The 21,878-nt window shown below is 34.3% G+C and overlaps 1 long non-coding RNA gene across 1 annotated transcript; it reads right to left on the bottom strand.

The window, feature by feature from the left end:
* Positions 1 to 10,787: 10,787 nt before the first annotated feature.
* LOC132635201 (uncharacterized) lies at positions 10,788 to 15,864 on the bottom strand. The gene is made up of 3 exons (XR_009580455.1): positions 15,695 to 15,864; positions 13,396 to 13,520; positions 10,788 to 11,226 (listed from the first exon to the last, which is right to left on the bottom strand). It is a non-coding gene; the product is annotated as an uncharacterized LOC132635201 (long non-coding RNA).
* Positions 15,865 to 21,878: the final 6,014 nt, after the last annotated feature.

Below are 21,878 nucleotides of genomic sequence, written 5' to 3'. Positions count from 1 at the left end.
GATGGTGAATTTCTTCTCTATGGATTTATGGATTGATGAAGAATTGTGAAGATCATTATGAATTGATGAAATTATTGTAGAGAAATGAAGTAGAAAGAATGGAGGGTGGGGCGTGAAAAAGAGGAGGGGGATGTGGTGGTGGTGGTGATGTATGGGTAAGGGTAAATGTGGGTGGGTGAAGAAGAATTGAACTTAACAGTTGGGAATATTAATTAGGATTGATTAACTGATTTTTCATTTTTAAAAAAATTATAATGGCCCTTTTTACAGCTCCAACGCGCTAAAAAATGTGGATAAATACGCGCCTGAGTTTGGGTCTGTGGAGGGGTAATTTAATTCACTTTTAAAATGTTAAGGTGTGTAATCGGTCGCTCGTATAGTTTAGGTGTGATATCGACATTTTGGGTATAGTTTAGGAGTGTTTTGATGTATTTTGCCTTTATTCTACAACATAATCACTAGACTGTAGAGACACCCCAGTTTTAAACTGAGGTTTATTCTACAACATAATCACTAGACTGTAGTATCTGACTTAAAAAGAAGGAAAATCTTGAATTAGCTGCCAACTTGACTACTTTCTGCAGTTTATATCTTTAATTATAAGCCAAATACATAGACGGCCACGTAAAGTTTTGTTAGCCCACATAATATTGATCAAGTCCACAAGGCCCAGCTGCCACCGACCCGGCCCACTACTTCATTTAATTGACTTGTTGACTGTGTATTTTCTAGTGTGTAAATATATACTCTGTAATAAATGACTTGGGACAGATTATTGAAAATAGAAATCATTCCATTCCTTCTCATTCTCTCTCTTCTCTCTCACCGTTCACTAGGGTTTCGTTTTTCTTCTCTTTTCCGCATTTCTCTGCAGATTAATCGAGTTAACATGGTATCAGAATGAGGATTTACAATCTCCTTATTATTATCTTTCTTCCGATGGTACCCGTGAACCATATTTTGAAGTGTGTGTTCCGATTGTTAGATTTGGGGATTTCAACTGCGATTTAGGGTTTTATTTTTCACTCATATTTGGAATCAAGCGATTTTTGAGGCCTTTACTTCTTCAGGTTATAGAAGAAGCCTGGTAATATCGTTTATTTCGATTATATTCATTGTCATCGTTTTGTGGTACTGTGTACAGTAGTTGAACTGTTTATACATTGTTCTATACGTGTTGGTTTAGCTGGATTCTCGTGTTTGAATGTTCGTATAGCTGGATTTTGGTGATTGGATAGTCGTATACCTGTTGGTTTAGCTGGATTTTGGTTAGCTTTAATATTTGAACATTTATATATCTAGTTTTAGTGATTCTCTGTGAGTATTAGTGATTCTCTGTGAGCATTGGTGATTCTCTGTGACTATTACTGTTGATTTGGTACTTGCGCAACAATGACTGGTAACAACCAACAAATCCCCAACATTAGTACAAATGCAGCCAACCAACAAATCCCCAACATTAGTGCAAATGCAGCCAATCCCAGTGTTTCTGGTGCTAAAGGGTTTTCCCCATTTTCTATTGATCATTCACATGTCCTCTACATCCACCCATCAGACAATCCTGGAAGCCAACTCGTGGCTGTACCTTTTTTTGGTACTGGATTTGCTCTTTGGAGAAGCAGCATGCTCACTTCCCTCTCAGCTAAGAACAAATTAGGTCTTTTAGATGGTAGGAATCCTAAGCCCCCTAGTGAATTACCTTATTACACATATTGGGAAAGATGCAATGACATGGTCAAAGCATGGATCACAAATTCTGTGTCTAGAGATATAGCAATTAGTGTTATGTGCCTCAAGACTACTAAGGAGGTCTGGGAGGACATAAATAATAGATTTGGGCAGTCAAATGGTTCAAAATACATCCAAATCCAGAGGGAAATAAGTTCCACCACTCAGGGTTCATCAAACATTGCAACCTATTTCACTAAGCTCAACTGTGCTTATGTTGGTCCTGTGTGTTCTTGTGGTGCCCTACCAAAATTTATAGAGGACCAACAGCTTTTCCAGTTCCTCAATGGCCTAAATGACTCTTATTCCACCATCAAAAGCAACATCCTACTGATGAACCCACTTCTCTCAATTAGTAAAGTGCACTCCTTGCTGCAGCAAGTTGAAAGTCAAAAGGAAAGTCAATCTTTTGCCCCTAGTTTTTCTGGTGATTCCTCAGCTTTCATAGCTTCTATATACAATAATAGAAATTTTTCTCAGACTCAAACTTTAGGCTCCTCAACACCTTTCAATAGGAGTTTTTCTCAGAAAATTGCCTTTGATCCCAAAAGAAGCACAAATCCTTCATCAGGATCATATTCCCTATTTTGCAAGTACTGTAAAAGGCCAGGACACTTGATGGAAAAGTGCCACAGACTCCATGGATACCCTGCAGATTTCAAATTCACCAAGAATAAGAGATCTGCTTCATGTGTGTAAACACAAATTCCTCCCATGTCCCAACCATTTTCTCCTGCTTCCATATCTGTTGATCCTTCTATTCATGGGTTTAGCAAGGAACAATACCAGCATCTACAGACTATGTTCCAATAGTCTCATCTCTCACCTGGTTACCCTGGATACACAAATGAGGGATCTCCTTCTGACGACTCAGGTTTTGCACACTTTGCAGGTTTGTTTACTGCATATGCTGTAGATTCTGTTTGTACTCATGCATGTGCTACTTCATAATTAGGTATAAATCCTTGGATTTTAAACTCAGGAGCTACCAATCACATGACACCACACAAACATTTACTCCACAATGTTTCCCCTCTTTCTAAACCTTTTCTTGCCACTCTTCCAAATGGTTATAAGGTCAAGGTCTTGTCTACTGGTTCACTAATTCTTAGACAAGATATAACTTTATCACATGTCTTGTTAGTGCCCTCTTTTCAATTCAATTTAATTTCTATATACCAGCTCATTACTCAATTAGACTGTGATGCTCTTCTCACAAAAACCCATTGCCATTTACAGGGCCCTTCTCTGAAGAGGCCATTGGTAATTGGTAAGGCAACTGGCAGGCTTTATTATCTCCATCCAGATGCTGATCTATTTCCTACTGCATCATGCCATTCTTCTGTCTCAGTTCCAGCTTCTATTAGTTGTAATAAGTCAGTTCCTATGGTTGTTTCAAATTCCGTTGCAAACAGTCCTCAGTCAGCTTGCATAAATATATCTGATTTAGCTTCTACTGCTTTTCCCACATGTAATAAAACTGCTGATTTTAATAAAGTTGACTTGTTTTGGCACCAACGAATGGGACACATGCCTTTCAATAGAATGCAGTCCATTCCTTTTTTATCTACCATAGTCTCTTCCAAGCAGTCCTTCATTTGTCCTATTTGCCCCATAGCCAGACAACAAAGACTACCCTTCCATGATAGTAGTATTCATACTTCTTCTCCTTTTCAACTAGTCCATATTGACATTTGGGGACCCTACAATACTCAAACTTATAATGGATTTAAATATTTTTTAACACTTGTAGATGATTTCACCAGGGTCACTTGGACTCATCTCATGTCCAATAAGAGCAACTCCCTTTCCATTCTGAAAGTTTTTACTATATGGTCAAGGTTCATTTTAAGTCATCTGTTTAAACCTTTAGATCTAATAATGCCTTTGAGTTAGGCAGTAGCTCTGAATCTTCTGCCTTCTTCGCTAGTCAAGGCATTCTACATCAAACTACTATCCCTCATACCCCACAACAAAATGGGGTGGTTGAGCGGAAACACAAACATTTACTAGAGGTTTCTAGGGCTCTTTTATTCCAATCTAAACTACCACTCAAGTACAGGGGTGAATGTGTCCTAACTGCCACCTATCTTATCAATAGGATACCCTTAGCTATTTTGCATAATGTTTCTCCTTATGAGAAATTGCATGCACACCCTCCTTCCTATGATCATCTCAAATCTTTTGAGTGCTTATGTTTTGCTACTTCACCTCAGCATGGCAGGGACAAATTTCAACCTAAAGCTATTACTTGTGTATTTTTAGGATATCCTTGTGGGAAAAAGGGATACAAATTACTCTCTCTGTCCAACTTTTCTATCTTCTGCTCCAGAGATGTGGTATTCCATGAACACATTTTTCCTTATCACTCATCTTCACCTTCAATTTTCCCTTCTACCCCTTCCTCTTCTGAAGATATTCCATCTGAGTTTCCTCTTTCTCCTCATGCTACCTTATCACCATCTATTCCTCCTCCTACTCCTTTGTCAAATACACATCCTTCTTTAACACCTAGTCCTACCTCTGCACCTCCTATCCCTCATATACCCACAAGACACTCATCCAGAATTTCTTCTAGACCTACATACTTAGATGATTTCATTTGTACTTCTGGTCAACCTTCCTGCTCTCAGTCTACTGCCACCAAGGTTTCCTCTAGTGACATCTATATGCATGAGCCTCAGTTCTACCATCAGGCAATCTCCAATCCTGCTTGGCAAGAGGCAATTCTAAAGGAATTTCAAGGTCTTGATGCAAACCAAACTTGGGACATTGTTCCACTTCCTCCCCATAAGAAAGCCATCCCTTGCAAATGGGTATACAAAATAAAGCAAAGGGCTGATGGTTTAGTAGAGAGGTATAAGGCGAGATTAGTTATTAGAGGTGACACACAAATAGAAGGCATTGACTTTGCTGAAACTTTTTCCCCAGTTGTCAAACTCACTACCATCAAATGCCTTCTCACCCTTGCTGTCAAAACAAACTGGACTGTTTATCATCTGGATGTTAATAATGCATTCCTTCATAGTGATCTCCATAAAAGGGTATACATGAAAATTCCTCTGGGACTTGAAGTCAGTCCTTCCTCTCATTCTCCTTTGGTTTGCAAGCTCAAAAAGTCCTTATATGGCCTCAGGCAGGCTTCTAGGCAGTGGTTTTCCAAGCTGTCTACAGCCCTGCTCTCTCGAGGCTACATGTCCAGTAAAAATGACTACTCCTTATTCACAAAATCCACATCTGGTTCTCTTGTTGTGCTGGCTGTCTATGTCGATGATATTCTTTTAGCTGGTGATGACATCTCTGAGATGAGTTCCTTAAAGTCTTTCCTTGATTCTCAGTTCAAGATCAAAGATTTAGGTTCAGTTCATTATTTCTTGGGCCTGGAGGTTTCTTCTCAGCCTCACGGCTATGTCATCAGCCAACACAAGTACACTACTGACCTCTTAGCTGAGTTTCATTGCCATCATTATACTCCAGTCACCACACCATTGGATCCCAACATCAAGCTTCAGGTGGACATAGGTGCTCCTCCTTCTTCTCCTAGTTTATATAGAAGGCTCGTTGGCAAACTTAATTTTTTACAACATACCAGGCCAGACATCGCATTTTCTGTCCAACACCTACGTCAATTTCTCCAGCACCCTCAAGAACCTCATATATTGGCAGCAATCCATGTTCTGAGGTACTTGTTGACTGACCCGGCACAAGGTATACTACTTTCTAAGGCTACTGATTTTTCCTTACTGGCGTATTCCGAATCAGTCACTGGTTACTACATCACTCTTGGTACATATCCTGTCTTTTGGAAAAGTAAAAAACAACCCACTATTTCTTTATCCTCCGTTGAAGCTGGATATCAAGCCTTGCGAAAGGTGGTGGCTGAAATTTCTTAGTTGGTTCGGCTGCTTGGTGACCTTGGTTTGTCTATCATGGATCATGTTCCTATTTTTTATGACAGTCAAGCAGCTTTACACATAGCAAAGAATCCGGTTTTCCACGAGCGCACCAAACATATTGAGGTGGATTGTCATTATGTTCGTGATTGCTTAAATGTTGGACTGATCTCTCTTCACTTTGTTCCTAGTCATCAGCAGCTTGCAGATATCATGACAAAGGCCTTATCTGGGCAGCTTCATCAACATTTTCTTCCCAAGCTTGGTATTTACTCACCCTCAAGCTTGAGGGAGGGTGTTAGCCCACATGATATTGATCAGGTCCACGAGGCTCAGCTGCCACCGACCCGGCCCACTACTTCATTTAATTGACTTGTTGACTGTGTATTTTCTAGTGTGTAAATATATACTCTGTAATAAATGACTTGGGACAGATTATTGAAAATATAAATCATTCCATTCCTTCTCATTCTCTCTCTTCTCTCTCACCGTTCACTAGGGTTTCGCTTGTTTTCTCTTTTCCACATTTCTCTGCAGATTAATCGAGTTAACAAGTTTATACCAATTTTCATTTAGACACCTCAATTAAAGTGTTTACCTATTCGACATACAAGCGACAACAAGATTTGAAAACGGCAGGGGTACTATTATCATAAAATAAACGCCAACAAAACTTTCAATGACGATTGAGAGATGGATAATATCGTGTCGGACTGGTTACTTGTAGCGTGAGCAGTGGCGAAAACACAAGTATATAAGTCAAGTATGAATTCTGCGCTAATAGGTAAATATTAACACAATTGAAACAATTGAGAGAGAGCTCAGTGGTTAAGGTTGTGCGAGGAGGATCCTTTTAAGTAGGTAGATGACTCCTCGGGAGGTTGGAGTGCGACTTCTTTGGGAAAAAGAACTTGAATAAGTTTATTTTTATGAAGGAGTCGTCATTTTCTATCATTATTCAAGAATCGAAGTCGATTTGCTTTATAAAAAGAAGATATCAAACGAAAAACCTGAAATAATTCTTAGCTGATGTGGTATTTAGCGTCTTAAAGAAACTAGAGCTTGCTGCTCCTGCTCTTATAATTAGATAATTAATGCACTGAATGCATGTTGTATCTCAGAGGCATGAGTACACTGTTTCACACTGGAACTCTCCTACTGTGTGCGAACTGTTACAGGTTTGAATCTCGGCTCTCTCATTTGCTTGTGCTTACTTAGCAGTGCCAGGCTGCCGGCTTAACCATAAAGTCACTAAGACAGTGGCTTTAGACCCCACAATAGTTTAGGCCTCAAAATTTCTCAAGTTATATTTAAGTAATAATAAGTTTTTTAAATTAGTTACTTTCGAATTTAAACAAATCATTAAGCAGATATTTTCAAAGTTTGTGCTAATATGTAGCCAGTTCGCATTGCAGCTATCTTTTATAAAAAAAAAAAAAAATCTAATTCACTCATAACCCCCCCCCCCCCTCAACGTATACTCGAATTAATTATGACGCACCCAACCTTTGCGGGCCACCTATTACCCCCTGGTCTTATTTTTTCCGTATTTTTGTACTTTTTTCGGCTGACATGGCACAATCAAAATTTGATGCCCAGTTGCACAGTGGAGAGTGTTGCACACTCTCCGCCACGTCACTGCCACGTCGTTGTCTTCTTCTTCTTCTTCTTCTTCTTCTTCTTCTTCTTCTTCTTCTTCTTCTTCTTCTTTTTCTTCTCAAGAAATCAATTAACCCATTTTCCTCTATTAATACACATATATTCAATTTCATCATCAATCATAAAAAGCTTATTTTTGAGAAGTCAACCAACCCATATTCTTCCTCCATTAACACACACACATTCAACCCATTTTCTTCCTCCATTAACACACACACACATTCAACCCATTTTCTTCCTCCATTAACACACACACATTCAACCTATTTTCTTCCTCTATTAACCCACACATATTCAACCCATTTTCTTTTTGTTCCAATTCATCAAAACCATTATTTGCAAGATTTAACTCATCCTCTTTCTTTTCCAACTCAACACAACCATCGTGTTAATGGCTAAAGAAACAGTAATAGGGATCCAATTAAACATTTTTATTCCACAAAAATCTTATAAAAGTTTTTTAGCTTTCCCGCCCATTGCATTTTCCACCCAAATCCATTTCCCCCCTTCTCTCTCTCTCTCTTTCACACACACACAAATGACAAAACTGAAGCACAATTGATGCAAAGAATTCTTTGTGTCAATCTTTAGGGTTCTTTTGTGGGGTTACCTATCAAGCCAAAAATGCCTGATTTTGTCAATCTTGAAATTTCCAGTGAATCCAATACCCAAATCCAGGCATTAGTTTCTGACCAAAATTCCCATATGGGGTTCCCTATTTTGCAAAAAGAAGATGAGTTAAATCTTGAAAACAATGGTTGTGTTGAGTTGAAAAAGAAAGAGGATGAGTTAAATCTTGCAAATAATGGTTTTGATGAATTGGAAAAGAAAGAAAATGGGTTGAATGTGTGTGTGTTAATAGAGGAAGAAAATGGGTTGAATGTGTGTGTGTGTTAATGGAAGAAGAAAATGGGTTGAATGTGTGTGTGTAATGGAGGAAGAAAATAGGTTGAATGTGTTTGTGTTAATGGAGGAAGAATATGGGTTGGTTGATTTCTTGAAAATAAGCATTTTATGATTGATGATGAAATTGAATATGTGTGTGTTAATGGAGGAAAATGGGTTAATTGATTTCTTGAAATGAAGAAGAAGAAGAAGAAGAAGAAGACGACGACGATGTGGCAGTGATGTGGCGCCAATGTGGCGGAGAGTGTACAACACTCTCCAATGTGCAACTAGGCATCAAATTTTAATTGTGTCATGTCAGCCGAAAAAAGTACAAAAATACAGAAAAAATAAGGCTAGGGGGGTAATAGATCGCCCGCAAAGGTTGGGTGCGTCATAATTAATCCGAGTATACGTTTGGGGGGTTTTTTTTTATGTATTTTCCCTGTTATTGTTAACATTTTTCAAGCTCAAGCTAATCAAATAATTATATTTAGAAAGGCATTATCTTATCACTAAATATTTCTTAAAGCATAATGGTTACTAGATGATATTGATGATTCTAAATTACTATTGGAATTTAAAGTTTTAAAAGAGAGATTTTACAAGTAGAAGATAGCACTCTTATTGACATATTCAATCAGGTGAAGTCGTTGTTCTTTCTTAAATATTTAAAATTCTTATAGAATTGTTTTATTAAATTTTTGTAAACACTAGTTTAATTGGTTGAATTTTTTTAAACACTAAAATCAATAGGATCTTGGTTAAGACCAATAATATCTCAACAGATATTATACAATATAAATACATTGTCAAATAAAAAAGAAATTGATTGTAAAGATATAATTCATCATTTTACATTTTAAGAATTATAAGAATAAACTCCAAATACAAATATAAAAAATTTGTTATACAAATTTATGGCCTCTTCCAGATTTTGACTTTAGGCCGCATGTCCAATTCAGCTGCCCCTGTTATTTAGGTGCAAAAGCGGATGTTTTCATGGAAAGTATAAGTCATTTAAATTAAAAACATGAAAACTAATCAAAGGTGATATTTGGATTCGATCCCAGGTTGCAGTTAAGGAAAGCAACGGTTGCACCCAACGTGCCTCCAATCCAGGGGGTGACCCAAGAAGGCCACAAGGGGTTTATCCTTTGTCAGAAAATTACATTATTTATATATAATTTAAATTATTTTTAATGTATATATAGTATATATTGAACTCCCTTCAATTTTATTATTTATATATTTCTTCATATTTTGAATCCCTACGTGAAATCCTGAATTCCACCAGTGTTCCAATCCACTTTCACATGTTCTAGGATCCACCTTCCGAAGTTTAGATACTTTAACCTGGGTCAATGATAGTCTGACACAAAATAAAAAGTTTGATTTACAATCTCCACAAAAAAAATGCTCTCTGATGTGGCAGATGAGCAAATAAAACAATGAACGTGGCAAATCATACAACGGAACAAAAGAAATGCGGACAAAACTCCTAAAGGGTCAAATGTAAGCTCTCAGTCAGAGGGTCATGTGCCGAAGCTCCTAAAGCCCCCACCATTAGTGTGTAAGTTGAATTTGGAAAATTTAAACTACACTAATTTACACGCAAATCTATATCATAAGGTGATCGAGTCATTTTTGACAGCATAGACCAATTCCACAACATAAAAATAATGTATAAGTTGTATACACTAACGATTTAAAAATATATATGTAGAATGAATTTTCTAATACGAATTTAAAACTTAAGCAAAAGTGAGAATTATTTTTTACCCCACCCCCAAACCTCCCCCACCATGCCCCCCAACCCCGAATTTTCTATTTCATAATATTTAATTATAAATATATGAGATCACGTATATATATTGAGTAATCAACTAAATACTATAAATATTTGTTTTATAGTAATTTGAGATCATTACATGAGTGTATAAAATTTAATTATGGATCCTTCTGAATCTATCCGTATATAATATAACTTAAAATTTTTATTTTATTGAGCGGAAAATGAGAAATATAACACATGACGTTATAATACACTACTAAAAAAACAGGGAAAACCGACCAAAATTTTCGACCGTATGAGGTCGAAAAAGGCGATTTTTCGACCAAATTTTCGACCTCAAGGACTGGTCACTAACTGATAGGGTGAAATTTTTTTCGACGCAATAACAGTTTTCGACCTTGTGTGGTTGAAAACTGCATATTTTATTTAAATATTATTAAAAAATTTCGACCGCACGAGGTTGAAAAAATAATTTATATTTAAATATTAAATAATATTTTCGACCTCATGTGGTCGAAAAAAATAGATTTTTTAAAATATAATTTAATTTTTCGACCACATGTGGTCAAAATCCTGGACAACATTTTTAAATTTCGACCACAAGAAGTCGGAATTTAATATGTTGCCTAAATTTCGACCTCTTGTGGTCGAAATTTTAATGTGGAGGTACATTTTAGACCTGGTGAGGTCGAATTTAGCAATATCTGGGTTGAATTTCGACCTCGTGTGGTCAAAAATCTGGGAAAAAAATATCTAACATTTCGCTGCTTTTACAGCAACCTACCTGCCAATTCAACCGAATCAACATTATTCTGCAACACATCCAATTCATCAACAATGCGACATTACAACACATTCACTATCAAATTCAAGGTACTTCTAAATATCCTTAAAACTACATTCAAACACTTAAATATCGTAAAGTTAAACAACCATAAATTACTTTCTACATTCAAACACTTAAACATCGTAAAGTTAAACAGCCATAAACTACTTTCTACAATCAAATTCACCTTCAAAAGTAAAAGACTAATTCGAATTAAAACTATAATCAAATATCATATACATATCCAAGAAAACATAGCAATATTTTGGCAAAGATTGAGTAAGCTGTCTATTTCTGCCTGCATATGCAACATCCTTGCCTCCGTGGCACTAAGTGTACTTGTTAGTTGAGTAACTTTCTGCTTCATTTCTTGGTACTCCTTAGGATCCACTGCCCCTTCAGAAGTAGCACCTACGCCTTCTCCATCCCCTCTCGAGCGTCTACAAACAAATCAAGATTAACAACTAATTTCATATCCAAACGAGCCACAAGCAAAAATGAAATATGGGAGATATTACTATATATGTTAAGAAATCCAGCAACACAATACTCAGAATTGCCTAAGAGCATTTGTTTTTCTTCTTTTTCCCACCTCGAGCATTTAAACACTTCAAATCAGTAACAAACCAGCAAAGCAACAGAACAACCAGCAGAAAAACAGCACCAAACTAGCAGAAACCAGCAACCAAAAAAAAAAAAAAAAGCAAAGCAGCAGAGAAAAACAGCAAAAAAATTGGTAAACCAACAGAAAAAACTGGTAAACCAGTAGAAAATTAGCAAAAAGCAAAACCAGCAGAAAAACAAATGAGTTCAATGCTTAGAAACAGACATCTGTTAGCAATCGTCGTGATTATTAATTTTCTATCGTCCGCACTGCTCTTTTTAGCAATACCTTAGTGACATTACCCACAGGACTTGGAAAGATATTTATTGCTGCTGTTGTAATGTATAATTATTTCACGTGGTTCCCAGAAGGTAATGCAATGCTACAACTATCTTATTTCTTATTTTTTCGAACTTGTCACCATACTATTTCCAGTAACTACTCACATCATGTCTCTACATTGGAGAGCTAGTTTATGAGCTCTCAGCTGAATCTGCTGAAATCTTGAGTTAAAGATATTTGCAGCTTCTTCACATTCACGTGAATTATAAAACCATATCCCATTTACTTCTTGGGAAGAATTTCGATATAATAAATATGGGATCAGGAGCTCAGTCCATAACATCAAAAATTGTTGTAACGAATAGCCTAACGATTAGCAGAATGTTATGTTTAGCTTACTCATTGTTTTAGTTAGGTGAATGATTTGATGACGTTCCGACTTAAAGTTGCAAGTTTGTTTTCATTGCCTTTTTCCTGATCAGTAAAGGGATAAGCTGTTTTACTTTGGCTTGAGGATGTTCTCCTTTTTATTTCCAAAACACCCGAACTATACTCTGACTCGAGACCCTAATAGGATTAAGGGATAATTGATTGATTTAGGGAGTTATCTCCCATACTTCTTGAGTATTTTGGTACAGTTGCTAGAACTGGTGAACTATGTGAGTTGGTTTTAATAAGGCATGTGTAGAACAGAATCTACAGGCACAGGCCGATGCATATTAACGTCTACTTAGGACATGTTGAAATTATTTCAGGCGATATTCTTTCATTAATCCTCTATATGTGTCGGCACATTTCTAGAGAATCCAAGCAACACAGAAAAGTATCAACCTCTCTTGAAGTCTACTGAGAGTAGTGATTTGAAGGACTCTTAACCTTGTCAAACAGTCAAACATACTTAAACCCCCACCGCAAAAAGAAACAAGATTTAGACAAAAAAAACAATGTCAAAGTGAATAGTAACATTACACGATCGCATCTAAATATATGACCAACAAAACAATTTTTCCCGGAACTATCCCCACACTCTTATGAGAAGATCATTTTGATATCAATGCATCTCTGTCAGCAGCTAATTCTACTTGTTATATTTTGCTTTGATTTTTCAAGGTATTGTTTCGAGTTCTTGTATATTGTACATCCAACTACGAGAATCCAACTACCCAAATAGCACAACGTTTGAACTTGTTAAACTAATACTTAGTTTATATGTTATTAGTAAAAGACTCACCAACCATAATTACCATAATTCTCAAAAAGGGCATCATAATTACCAAAAAAAGATCAGAGAACAATGAAGAATTCACATTCAAGCTAAGCACCATTTAACTAGTAATTGCTTAAACAAATCACATAATTGCTAATTAGGCCAATAGTGGCCTAACATGTCCACTAAACAGATCCATGCAACTAACAATTAAACTACTCAAGCCACATGATTAGGAATCAAGCTTAGTCCAACACATAACTAAGAGGTAACACACATAATAGTGCGGAAATTAAAAAAGAGGAGAAGATTAACTGTTAACTAGCTTCATCACTCTAAATTCCAAACAGTCGACCAAAATTTTCAAACTATACACTATTATTCATTTTCAAAAGGAAGCATTAATTTCCATAGGCAAGGAACGCCCTTGCGGTCAATCTAGAGCATGTTCATATTTTGGACCACTGAAAACTATATAATGCATGACATAATTAGTGATTACTTAAGACTATATACCTAAAACCAGTACTTTTTGTTCTTGTTGAAGCTTGAAACTTTCTTGAAGTACCCTCCTTTGTTAATTTGAAATATCTGGTAGATTTTTAGTACCAACAAATTGGTTTTTGCTTTATGTAATGTGTCTGAAAATTTCCACAAAAGCAAAGTAAATCTATATATAATATAAAGCTAGGCATAGACAAGGTGATGTGACACCTCTCTATGACCTAGATTCCTATTTATCTTTTTTCTCCATTTTTTGGCTTTTCCTATCATTCTTTTCAATTTTTTCCTATTTATTATCCATTCATTTATGTGTTACCATTAATTACACATTATTCTTTCTTAACCATTTCTATAAAACTGAAAGGCCACGCCTTACAATCTCTTAATTATACCATACTCTCTTTGGTGTCTAACGTCTAATAAATCATTCCATTCTAACATTTGTAGCAGCACTCAAACGGATACTTCAAGGTGATATTTATTGGCTTTAGCAATTTTCCATACTCATCGAAATGCATAACGGAAATCACAAAAAATCCATGACTTATGTGGGACATTATTTTTCACTTTTAGTATATTTTTTTAAGGGGATACTCTCATGCAGAAATTATACCGCATCAATCATCTATGAACATATTGATTTGTCTAGGCATAGAAGAGGTGAGATAGCACCTCTATTTGATTAGCATTGGTATTTATCTTTTTTGTCAAGTTTTTGACCTTTTTCTCTTATTTTAAGCTTAAAATACTGCTTAAATTTCATTTAAATAACATCACCCTAATAATTTCTTCCATTAATTTCTTCATTATTAGATTTTACATGTATGAGCGTTACATTTAGCACAACCAACGAACACTAAGAGCAGCCATTTACATTCAACATATTTGAAAACCTCTCATAATTTCCATTAAAAGAAAAGGTAACGGCAGCATCTTTGTGTTCTACTATAATTCATGTATAAAATGTAAAAAGGTCCAACACGAAGATCACAGACCAAAACCCCAACATTCCTTAGGCTTTCAATCCTTCTCTTTTTTGATATCATTAGGTAATGCATCCATTGACAGTCATATTTCCTACTATCAAGTCTCCAATGCTTTGTTTAATAAAGTGCTGCTGAGTTTGGTATGATAAATTTATCTGTTTCTTCTTGTATTGGCTTGATGGGATGATATCATGCTAGATTTGTATTAAGTATGTAAACTGTTAAGTAGTTCTTTTGCTATTGATGATGACAAGTTTTTTCTGTGATGTTGTTTAAATTTGTGTTAATTGTAGCCATTTTTTTGTAGTTTCTCTTTTATCGAATACTGTGTATTTCATCCACCCTCTCTTTTTTTCTGTATAGTTGTTTGTTTAATTTATTGGGTTGGCCATACAAAAAGTATTATGAAATAGTAGGAGGAGCTATGAGAAGAAAAAGTGATTTCTTATAGCAGAAAATTAAGAGGACAAAAAAGAGATTAAAATGATAGCAATTTCTGAAATTTTCGGAGTTAAGTAAAGATTAGGGGGCAGAAACAGAAGGAAAGAAGAAAAATAAAGGAAAAGAAGGAAAGAGGTGCGGGGAGGGAGAAAAGGTACATTTAAAATCAAAACAAACTTTTCCTGATAATTGTTTCGGTCAATGAAGGCAACAGTTTGGATTAATTGTTTTCTTTTCTATTTTGATTGAATTATTTTTTCTTATTTTTAAATTTCAACAAGTAGAAAAAAATCATGTGTTCAAAATATATTTATATACGCATATATTAAAAAAATAAATAACTATTCTATAAATAACTATACATATAACCAAATATATCTACTAAACAAAGTTTCTATGCTAAATAAATTGTTTATCATATGAATCTCTTGCTTTTTATATTTTTTTTTTGTTGTACCTTTTTTATGTATTCAGAAAAAGTTTTCAGTTAACAAAAAATTTCATAGGATATGAAGTAATTTTTTTGTTCTCTTCACCGCGCGAAGCGCGGCAAATTCACTAGTAAGTAAATAAACATAGAGAGTAATTATATCAACAACAGCTCAAAATGAATAAGTCATCTTTCAAAAGTATTTTTCGAAAAATATATTATCATCGTACCAAACACACCCCTAATTCTGACCAATTTCTGTGCACTATCTATTCCAACTCTATTTTTAAACTTAAACCTTCACTAAAAATGTAGTTATGGGTGAGATTGTGAGCAAGGTGGGAAGTGAAATACTCTGCAAGGCCTATATTTACATGTATTTAGGTGAAGATCAAGCCAAGGAGAAGTTTCGTGCATCCATTTGGGAAAAAAAAATGGCAACAAAATTACTTACCTTTAGTGGCGGCGGACAGCAAGGGCGGCGAGGGAGGACAGACAGTGGTGGGGAAGGGGCGTCGGCGTCGGGGGATGGGCGGGGCGGGGATGGGCGTCGGCGGCGGGCTAGGGGTGGGAGTGATGGGAAATTAGGTTTAGTTTTGGTATAAAATATTTGGGAGGGGAAGACGATTGAAGTTGGGGGAGTATATATTAAATTTTCAAGTTTATTATTTTGACCGCGTGCGGTCGAAATATGCTTTTTATTTTTTTATTTTAATTAATTGTTTTATTTATATAATTTATTTTTTTATAAAATGTTTTTTTTTCAGTTTATTATTTGTGAAAAAAAGGTTTCGACCTCATGTGGTCGAAATTTTATTTCATGTTTAAATATCGACCGCGTGAGGTTGAAATCCAAAAAAAAATAAAAAAAATAAAAATTTGAAAATTTCGACCTCATATGGTCGATTTTATTTCGACCAAAAAGTGTGATCGAAAATTTTTGGTCGATTTTTCCTGTTTATTTAGTAGTGATATAGGCAACGTCACCAGCTCTTTTTTTTCTTCCTAATGTTCTTGTTGACCCCAAGATAAAACAGCGGCCCTGGTGGAATCTATAAAGTATAAACTACTATTGTTCAATGACTTGTTTTGTTGTTCCTCCCTTAATTGGAATAGGCAAAGAGCTAGAAGCAGCACCTGGAGAAAAGTTTCTATTCATGATGAGAAATTAAATTAAAATATTGAATTATCTTTAAAAAAAAGTTTCCTTAACATAAAAGATTGGTGGATTTTGAATCATGACATTCAGTTCGATTGAAATTTTGTTTTGTATAGCTTTCCAGATTCCAGTATTATGTCCAACACTTTTTTGACTTCTTAAAGATAGAATAAAATTACAATTTTCTATCTAAATCGAATAAACTAAAGTTATATATTGAACCTAATAATCCAAAATTGAAAGAAAAAAATGATATACCGAATTTATTAAGTACGATTGTAGTATAGCATTTTTTTTTAAAATTTAGTAATAAAAATAATGGATAGAAATATCTAAAAATCGTACCATAGGAGCGAATGTACACCTCTATTGAACAATTATACCATAAGGGTCTTTCGTATCTTTATATAGCCTTGGGTAATTCTCGGCTTATTAATTAGCTTTTGAGATTGAGTCGGACATAATATCCATTATTGACAAAACTTCGGGATAAAGACAGCAATATCAAATTCCTGTCTTCGAGAAGTACTTATACTGCATAAATAGGGTATAAAATCTTAAATCCTCTTAACATAAGCGAAATACAAGTTTAATTCTTGGATTGATGTGGCAATTGAATTTTTTTATAATTTCTTGTCAGCATTACCAGCTCCCTATGGATGGAGAAACTGCCAACATATATATAGCGTCATAGAGAGCGACGACCCGCAAATATTTGACACCTATTATTTTGATTATAACAATTTGTGATTTATAGTACTCACTACCTACTATGCATCTTCTAAGTACAAGAATATTATTTTAAATTAAAAGAATTATATAATGAATGCCCGATTTAAGGAAAAAATTAATACTTTTATTCCTCGTACTCTCATTGTACATCTTCGAGGAGGAAACAAAAGTACGTAACATAAGCACGGAAGATCAGTACCTAAGTGCTTTTTGATAAAATTGAAAAAAGCAAATAAAAAACTTGGTACATGATAAGCAACAACTCTTAGATCCTATTCTCAAGTTTATCAGCTTTGCAGAGAGGATTTTCCTTAGCCAAAATCGCACGCCCTCTAGACTTGAAATCGAAAGTGCATGCATGTTCCTCCGGATATCTGTGACTCTTGCAATATATTTCACCACACTTACAACTGAACCCTATTAATCCCACCTTCTTCTTGCAAACCATGCACCTTTGTGTCTTCGACTTTAATATCGTTGAAACATATTTTCCTGTTTTAATAGTAAGAGAAGATATCTTTTTAATTAGATAAAGCTAATGCATCCTTTGCGGCTTTTTCTTTCAATTTTGTAGCATTGAGAACAAAGGTTGTCAGTGCTTGTGTTTCCAAAGAAACCACAACCTCTTGCGCATAAAATTGGGTTTTTTTGCTTTGTCACAAAAAGTCATTTCCAAAGAAACCACAACCCCTTTGAATGAAAAATTTCTTCAACGATTTTGCCTCTTTCAGAGTCTTTGGTTATAAAGTAGTTATGGTATAGCTAGTGAGTGCATGTGATGATGTATTTAGTGTTATATATAGTGGAAGCTTGTAATCCAAATAAGTAAAATTTTCACAAATAGCTATCTTTTAGCTGCTTCTAACAAGCTATAACTACAAGTTCATTATTTACAATTCGTAGCTGGTTTTTCCTATATTTAGGTCCTGGACGCGTCGCATAAATATAGCCAAAATATAGACTAAATACACGGAACTGTTGAGCAAATAATGCCTCTATTTAAGGGGAAAAAAATCTTTTTCAAAACTAAACAGAAATCTGTTTTTAATGTTCCATAAATCATGCAAATCTCATTCTCTTCCATATCTAATCACATATCTCATTCAACATCTAATCATTCACATAAAATTTGAATTAAAAAACTCTCCTCATATTTTTTTACAAAATATAACTAAAAAAAAATCTCTTTTTAATGTTTCATAAATCATGCAAAGCTTGATTTGTTCATCAACTGAATTACACGTTTCACCGTGTAATTGCAACTTTTTTATTTATTTTATTTTTAGTTATTTTTCATATATATTTTGGCTATATTTTTAATTGTATTTTGATTATTATGTTCAATATTACTTATTCTGGTTTCTGTTGACTATATTTAAGATATATTTTTCATATATTTTGACTATATTTAGAAAAATTTCAGAAAAAAAAAAGTTGCAGAAAAAACATTGCTACCTCAATTATGACTATATTTTGGCTATATTTTGATTAATATGTTCAATATTACTTATTCTAATTTCTGTTGACTATATTTCAGATATATTTTTCATATATTTTGACTATATTTTTCAAAATTTCAGAAAAATAAAAAAAAATAAAAAAGTTGCAGTGAAAACGTTGTTACCTCAATTATGAACTCAACTTGAATTCGATATTTCAACAGATAAATTCAAATATATATTCGTCGTTTAAAACGCAAAAATAACAGAGAATCTTACATATTTTAGGAAATAGAGTTGAATTTTTTTTTTGGGGGGGGGGGGGGGGGTAAAAGGTTGAAATTAATGAGCAGTTAATACAGAGTAAAAAAGGAAGTGAAAGAAATTAGAAACTGATTTGAAAAGCATGAAATTAGGGGAGATGGGGAGTTAGAAACGTGTATATTTAGGAAAAGGGGGGAGAGAGAAAGTGTGCAACTAAAAAATAGGGGTGTGGGGAGTGGTAAGTTAATTGGTAGAAATGTGAGTAGCTAAAAGTTGTAAAAATATAATATTATAGCTATTAAACTTAATTATTAAAAAGTATAGTTATGTTCCATAAATATGTAACATAGTAAGCTATGCCAAGTACTAAAAATTACTCCAAATAAACATCAAATTAGGACTTTCCTAATTTTGTACCCAGTAGGCCAGTAATATAGTTGGAAATCCTGTTCCAACGCAGTTTAGGCTAATACGGATACGGCCCATATTAGGATGGAAACGGAGTCCAATACTAAGTGGGCCGATCTGGAGAATGCAATGTATATAGGAATTTTTACTCATTGTAACTTCTTTTAAGACCTAATTATTAATATTAACTATCCTTTTATTTAATTATATTTGGTAGCTAATTAACTTTTTTAAATTACAATTAATAGCTACATCAAAAATACATACCCATATCTTTCTTTTTTCCCAATCACTACCCATTTCAGATTTTTCATTTCTCAAAACCCTAAAAAAATCTTTCTCCCCTTCTCTCAACCACCACCACCACAGCTGCGCCGCCCCTCTCTCTCTTCTCCCTCTCCCTCTGTGCTCACCCCTCTATGTAGCAGCTGACTTCTTGTTGAACAAGAATGGAGTGGATAAAGGGGGCTGGTTATTGCGGCGTTGTTACTGTCCAAATTGCGGTGGCAATAGTGCAGTGTTGGTGGTTGTTGTAGCCATTCTTGTTGCACTATTTTTGGCTTTGGCTTTGGCTTAGCAGCTAACGTTTTTCTACTAAATAGACAAAAGGTGCAATCGGATACTACATAAGTTTAAGGAATTTTTAGAGTTTTGGTGGTGGTGGAGAGATTAGGGTTTTTGGTGGTGGTGGTGTCTCAGATCTGGCCGTGTGTATTTGTTAAAAGTCAAATACAAATACATTCAAAAAATCTACATCTCACAAATACACTGTTTTTGAATGTATTTGTGTTTATATTTTTTGAGTGTATTTTTAATAGCCAAACACACTGTTTTTTGAATGTATTTGTCATGTATTTGAATTTTTTTGTCTTGTATCTGAATGTATTTATTGAAATCCATTCAAATACATGAAAATTTGAATGTATTTGGTTTCATATGTTGTTAGAATGTACACAATATATTTGAAATACATAAAAAAAAAGCCACTGAAATACATCAAAAACGAAAAAAAATCACTGAAATGCATAAAATAAAAAAACACAAAAATACATTATAGCAAAAAAAAATCACTGAAATATATAAAAGCAAAAAAAAAAAAATCACTATGTATTTGAAAACAAACAAATATACCTGTTAAAATACATATATTCATTAAATAATAGCTATATTTGGTAATATTGAAAAGGTAGCTACTAGAGGTAAGGATCTATTAAAGGGTAGTTATTCCTGTAAGTTTACCGTATATATACCACAAAATGAATAATCAATAACTAAATTATATTATAGGGTTTATAAAAAGTGTAATTTTTATGCAATACATGTATTAAATTTTGAATCATCTGTTGTATCTTGGATATTTTTTAATTCTCTTGGAGAATTGTTGACTTCGTCACTGAATAAAGGAACCGTCTATATATATTTGGCACTCACCTATTCTTCCTCTTATTATCGCTCGTGTTCTTCTTCTTACTTTTCAGACATTTCCTAAATATTTAATATTAGAATTTGTTTTGTAGTACTTATTACATATTATTTATAAAAACGATGACCCTTCTAGAAAACAAATCAGTACTTCTCTTTCTCGTACTCGCATTTTATATCTTCAGACTTCAAGTAACAAAAGTAAGTAATATAAGCACGAAAGAATATGTAAGGGTATAACTGGCTATAACAAGCGATTACTTTATTGTTTCATGTTACCATGTAAGACTAAATATGAAGATTTCTCTATTCTTTAAATGAACTTAATCTGATGTTGAAAAGAATCTATACACCGTAGTGCACAAATTTGAACTCAATTACAAATCGATTCAAGTTTTAACATAATTCAAAAGGCGACAATGTGTGATAAAAAAAATTAACAAAAAGAATAGAGATGTTATTTTTTCAAATTTCTTAAGTTACTTTTGTTGCCATTTTATTTTAGATCAATATTGACGGAGAAAAGGATCTTTTGGCTTAGGAATTCGTGACTCAAAGACCAATTGATACAGAAATAAATGACTAATAACGAATAACTTTACTGGTATAAATTCATCGTAGGAAATGCAAAATGCATTTTATGCACGTTGTGTTCACAATTTGCCACTCCCTCGATCCAAATTGAAACTATTCGTTTCATACTATATAATGTACAACTTTTGGTAATTTAAATTAGTACCAACTTTGATGTAGATTCTTTTTTTATGAAACCAACTTTTTTATTGTTATTTCTAATATGTTTTGTACCTTTAGTATAATCTACACGTCGAATTAGCGTCTTAAACACATATGCAATCAAATAGTTCCTTTATTATTGTATTTAAGCAGGATTTTCAATAGAAGGGAGAATTGGAAAAAAAAAAAAAAAGGAACACACATAAGGGATGAGCTGCCCCTTAGCATCACTCACAGCATTACTAATTCTATTAGTATATATATTCAAGCTGCAGTATTCTCAAAAGCAAAATTGACAATAACTTCACCATCAAACTCCCATTGGAAGTACAAATGATAGAACTGCCAAGACTTTCTTCCTCATGAAGGAGTGGAGACTTTCATATGTCTTTTAAAATGTAATTACCTTATACCCTTGAGAATTGGCTGGGTATAGCGGGAGAGAGTTTGACGATCTAGTTACACATCACATAAAATAA

The sequence above is a fragment of the Lycium barbarum genome, chromosome 4, assembly GCF_019175385.1.
Source record: "Lycium barbarum isolate Lr01 chromosome 4, ASM1917538v2, whole genome shotgun sequence".
NCBI lineage: Eukaryota > Viridiplantae > Streptophyta > Magnoliopsida > Solanales > Solanaceae > Lycium > Lycium barbarum.
Note: the sequence above shows the minus strand (reverse complement) of the source record. Positions and strands in the feature narration are given on the sequence as shown.